Source organism: Notothenia coriiceps, unplaced genomic scaffold (genome assembly GCF_000735185.1).
Source record: "Notothenia coriiceps isolate Sejong01 unplaced genomic scaffold, NC01 NC01_scaffold00013765, whole genome shotgun sequence".
NCBI lineage: Eukaryota > Metazoa > Chordata > Actinopteri > Perciformes > Nototheniidae > Notothenia > Notothenia coriiceps.
In genome coordinates this window covers 1-5,894 of record NW_011346466.1, presented here as the reverse complement: position 1 = coordinate 5,894, position 5,894 = coordinate 1, and the positions used below count along the sequence as shown (strand labels likewise).

Sequence of the window (5,894 nt, the reverse complement as noted above, 5' to 3'; positions counted from 1 at the left end):
CAGACTCTCCGTGTGTTTGGCACTTCTTAAAAAGACAAAAGACAGCCGAGGAAACGTGGAGATGGTTTTATTCGAGTCTGAATGAGTGTGTGTGTGTGTGTGTGTGTGTGAGAAAGATCTGCTTCTTCTCACACTTGCCAGACCTCAATGATTTGAGACACACCGCTGTCAGAGTAATAATACAGAGATAACACACTTTAACACATCTTGTAATACTCTAAGTGTGTGTGTGTGTGTGTGTGTGTGTGTGTGTGTCGCCTATAATTTAATCTAAAATATCTGTTAATTTACACACTAAGCATTAAAGTGGAGAACATCGCCATGAACTTTGATTTATTTTACAGCCAAAGAATGTCCTCCAGTTTCCTTCACTGTAACTTTAAGAGCTTATATTTTATTTAATGTTTCAGACGTTGCTAAGTTGAGCAAACATGTTTCACTTTACTGTATAGATTTTCAGCACATGTTCAACATACTATACGATTTTTTAAGATGTCGAAAATATTGAAAAAAATGTCAGTATAAGTAGAATGTCCACGTTTCGTTTTTACACATTTTCGACACACTGTACTACAAAGTCGTATTTGGACGAGGAACATAACTATAAGAAAGCTTTCTGATGAGTTTGAATAATCAGAGCGTGAACATTTTGCGATAAATAAAGAGAATATGTAGAACAGGAGAGCAAGTACAAAAAGCTCAGAAAAAACGTTTAAAAAAAACCCAGAGAAAAGGAAAGAGAGAGTGAGCTTTGTGTGAGGCAGCCCTAATCATTGCACGCACCACCGCTTCTCTAAAGACAGCTGGGAACACACACACACACACACAGCAGAGGAACCCTGGAGCATGCAGAGAGTTTGTGTTGCTTCTGATTCGAGTCGCTACCCTCCAGTGAACACACACACACACACACACTTAATCACGTCCTTCCCCACAGACATCTCTGCTGTCAGAGAGGTCAAGGGTCACCAAGTCGAGCGTCAGGCAGGGTTAACGAGAGAGAGACATTTGGATTATTGGTATGACAATGATGTGATTTACCTGCTGGAGAAGCAACTTGGCGATGATCCACTCGCTCTCATTGGTTGAAGGTAAGTACATGCACTCAAGTACAAATAGCAATTAGCTTAGCTTAGCATAAGTGAACCATTGAAACAATTAAACCAGCGTATAAATGGCACATTTGGTACATCTCGTTTTATAGTGACAGTATGGGATTTAAAAGTTAAAATGGCTTCCTTGACACACAGACAAATCAAATTAAGTCACTTTCTTATAATACACACAATAAATGTTATTCCATTAAATGTCTGAAGTGAATGTTTTCAACTTAGAAAACACGTACAAGTCCCAAGCTAATGCTAACACGAGCCTCCAAGCTAATGCTAACACGAGCCTCTGCTATACAAGTGATTTAAACATGAAATAAAAGTCTGGACAAAGTATTCATATGTGTTGCCGTTTTATTAGTATTTGACTTAAGTTTCATTCATAAGTGGTTTTAATACAACAGCGTATACAGTGCTTCTGTCTCAGCAAAGAGTTCTGCTTTTTACAAAATACAAAACAAAGTAAACGGCAACGCCTGCAGCGAGAGGAGTCTGGACAAAGAACAAAGGTAATGTACTAATACAACTAGGAAGTGAGTTTGAATGGACATTCTGCAAACCGTAAAGGATCAAATGCTACAACGAATACTTAATTGATATCGCAGAAAGCGTCCAGACTCCAAACGCCACAGTGTTGGCGCTTCATTGGCAGGAAAATAACCCAAAATACAGCAAAGGCACATTCAATAACGACGGCCCGTTCCCTTTCTAACACCTAGAAGTGATACACAGCGTAGGATGGATGGAAAACACACACACACGTGAAATCAAACACACATGACGCGTGGTCGCTCAGTAAATCAAACATGGCAACATATTGTAAGGAAGAGGAAGACTTAAATTCCCATCTGACACACACACTGTACGTTTGAATCCCTTTTTAAAACACACACACACACACACACACACACACACACACACACACACACACACACACACACACACACACACACACACACACAGTTTCCAATGCTATTATTGCACCCAAGTTGAAGGAAAAACAAGCAACAAAAAGACCCATATAAGTTAATAAAAATAATCTAATGTAATATGTGCTGTGCTCCAACTAAACAAACCTACACACACACACTGCTTGGTTTACGGAAGACATAAATGTGTGTGTGTGCTTGGCGTTACAAGTACAATGGTTCCTATACAACATTAGTCTATTTGTCAATTTTGGGGGGCGAACTTCTCTTTAAGACCCAGTTATACATTTAGAGTAGAAAAAACGCTCTGGCAACACCTGATCAAGTTTGACTGGAAGCTGAGGAATGGGTTGCCATGTTTGGACAACATCCCCTCTTTTAAACCCCCACTTTGTTTACAATCGTGAAGAAGAGGGAACAAGGTTGCCAGGTCTGAGCATTGTCGCCCATTCAAGTGTTTGCAGGTTGTATATATCGAGGGGAAAGGGTTGCCATGTTGCGTTAATATCCCCCTTTATTAGACAACACTGAAGGAACATTCTAGTTTTTTTTTTTTTTTTTACAGACCTCATCTTGATCTCAGTGCTTTTCTGGCTGCTTCCTCTCTGATGTACATTCAATATGTTGTGCCACAGTGAGAAAAGAGCAACGTGGAAGACATGAAAGGAGAATATAAAGAAGGGGAGGACACACTGCTTACATTTTAGGAATTGGAAGCTTGTGGTACAAAGAAAAAAACCTCTGGAAATGTGACTTCTTACAAAAAGAAAGGCTACCAAGCTGCACACCTAGAAATATGTCAAATGCAACAAGTAGATTGAGAGTTTTAATAACTACTTTTATCGCTAGTTTCAATAACCACATCGTTTCAACAACATATGCCACTTTAACGTTGACTTTTGTGGGAACAAGATCTAATATGATAAGTAAGTAATTTGGTAATAAGATAACTGAACACGTCTTTCCTTACTCGTCTCCAATCAATAGACTACTCAGATTGGATTAAGGGCAGTAACTAACCTATAACATGGCTAAGTTAGGGGCTGATATCCAGGAAGAGGCGTGTTCAATGAACCGCCACGACGTCGTTTGTTCAGTGGAGTTTGGCGAAGTTAAGGTGCATGGATCAGCAGACGCTTGCGAAAACAGAACGATGAAGGCAGGATGGTGGAAAACAGCCAATCAGGACGGGGGCTTCAGGCCTGCGGGCCAATCAGACGGCTCGCTTCAGGCCTGTTGCTGGGCGATGAGGTTACGCAGCTGTTTGATGATGGTGTCGATGAGTTTCTGTCGGTCTCGGTCCGTCTTCCTGAACTGAGCGAAGACGTTGTTCTTCCTGCTCGTCTCCCTCATCCTGGAGCCGGAGAAGAAACGAGAAATGAAAGAGAATAACAAACAAAGAATGGTGCGTTTTAGTATTTAACACCGGATGCTGTAAGTAGACCAATATGCAAACACACACAAGTGCTAAATCGTACGAGCATGCTCAGTAGAGACACACACACCCTGCTACTGTCACCTGTGTGTGTGTGTGTGTGTGTGTGTGTGTGTGTGTGTGTGTGTGTGTGTGTGTGTGTGTGTGTCACTATCTCAGACTCTGATGTGGGTGTTGTTGAAGTGATAACATCGGTATCATCAGGACAAGAGTGTATGTTGCATGTGTAATAAGGATGTGCGTGTGTTAACCCGGGTTAATCCCTCGCCTTCTTGTATGTACACGCTTTAGTATCTGTACACATGCCTTAATCACACACACACACACACACACACACACACACACACACACACACACACACACACACACACACACACACACACACACACACACACACACACACACACACACACACACACACACACACACACACACACACACACACAGATACTCACGGCTTAAGTACCCTGCCACAACATGATGAGAGGACAGATAGGAAGCAGAGAGCAGTGGATTGGAGGAAAGACGGATGGAGAACTCAAACTCAAATAAAGATGATTATCAGTATCGACAAATCCTTTTTCGGTTGAAATGAAGGTTGAGCATTTTTTATCTGCAATATAAGTGACTGCGCCCAATATGTGTATATATTACAATCCTAAGGCAAACCTCACCTTGACTTTGAACTAATGTTGTGATGTTTACCCTATACTGTAGATATGAAATGGTATATGATATAACTTAAATATGGCTTTAATAATAAAATGTGTCATTATTGTAAGTTAACATTGCCCCTTAGATTCTATAAAATGTGTGTGACGGCTTTAAAAGTGAGCAAATGTTCAAATTCCAGTTATATTTAGATTACAACCAAGAGAGATTTGTTGGCAATTAAAAATGATGATTAATTAATTATCAAAATGGCTGAATATTAATGTGTTCTTGTTCATATTGCTGATTAACTGACTAAACCCTTTCTAAACCCCTTTGTAATGGATTAAAGAAGGTATGAGAGGAACAGAAGACAGATGAGCAGATGTAGAGCAGTAGAAGTGTTGTAGATGTGTGTGTGTGTGAGTGAAGCCGTAGATGTGTGTGTGACGGCCCGTCCACACAGCGGCGTGCGTTGAAAGCTTCACCATTCACTTTGAATGGGGTGACGTCACTTTTCGCCGAACTGCATTGTGGGGAGCGTTGCTGGCGTGGCTCGCTGCAAAAGTTGAGCAATTTTCAACTTTTGAAGCCTCGGCAGAAGCGTCAGCCAATCGAATCATATGCCAGTACAAGCTCTAGCCAATCAAACCGCTGCTTGTGTGTCAGGGGCGGGAGATTCATGTGATTGGTTGTTGGTCGAGTTTCAGACACGCCCACCGGCAAGCTTCAACGCACGCCGCTGTGTGGACGGGCCGTGAGTGAAGCAGTAGATGTATTTGTGAGTGAAGCAGTTGGTCAGTTGGGGTGTGTGTGTGTGTGTGTGTGTGTGTGTGTGTGTGTGTGTGTCTCACTTCTCCAGCAGGATCAGAGCAGTGTGTGGATTCACTCTCAGGTATTTACAGCTGGGTTTCCCGTAGTCAGCCAGGTAGGAGCTCCAGTCCCACTGAGTGAACAGCTCCAGCAACTAGAGAGAGAGAGATAGAGAGAGAGAGAGATTCATGTTGAGCAGTGAGAACATAAACAACAACACACACACACACACACACACTAGTATTAGTACACACTGTACCCGAATATTCGTTCGTTGGAGTACTATTCGGGTTTCAATTTCGTTATTCGGATATTTGTTTTTTCCCCGTTTTTTTTTCCAAATAGAATTTATTGAAATCTCCAATATCAACGTAAGCGCTTGTGCCTCTTCGGGGGGTGCTAACACTTCACCATAAACGTTATCGTTTACTTTCTCCGTCTTTATATGTAGATATGACTTTTCTCCGTTAATCTTCGTCGCGTTGTTTCCATAGCAACAACAACTTGATATTAGCCTGAATTGTCAACACGGTTCAGCTCGGCTACTAAAATATATCTACTATCATTATTTCATGGGGAGATCTTAAACACTGCGACGGTTGGTAAAGTTGGGAAACTGTGATGAGGGATCCCTTCATTTAATGTATTAGTAAAAATACTGTGTCTTTATTTTATGAAGTTGTCGACAAGATTCAGTGATCAGGATCCAAAATATATATGACATGTTTCTTCCTTGGTTTAAAATGTGTTCTTGAGTTAACTTGAGTAGGGCTGCTCGATTATGGCAAAAATCGTAATTGCGATTATTAAATGCGATTATTCATTGACTTTGAAAACATCAATTTATTGGAGAAAAAACATTTGAACAGTATGTTTTTGACAGTTGATTACCCTGAACTTCAAGTATAATTCAACTGAAAAGTAGTAAAAATAATAATTAAAAAATAATCGTTTTAT

General features: G+C 40.8%; 1 long non-coding RNA gene across 1 annotated transcript; it reads right to left on the bottom strand.

The window, feature by feature from the left end:
- Positions 1-1,445: 1,445 nt before the first annotated feature.
- LOC104948125 (uncharacterized) lies at positions 1,446-5,088 on the bottom strand. Its single transcript, XR_798634.1, has 2 exons — positions 4,979-5,088; positions 1,446-3,392 (listed from the first exon to the last, which is right to left on the bottom strand). It is a non-coding gene; the product is annotated as an uncharacterized lncRNA (long non-coding RNA).
- Positions 5,089-5,894: the final 806 nt, after the last annotated feature.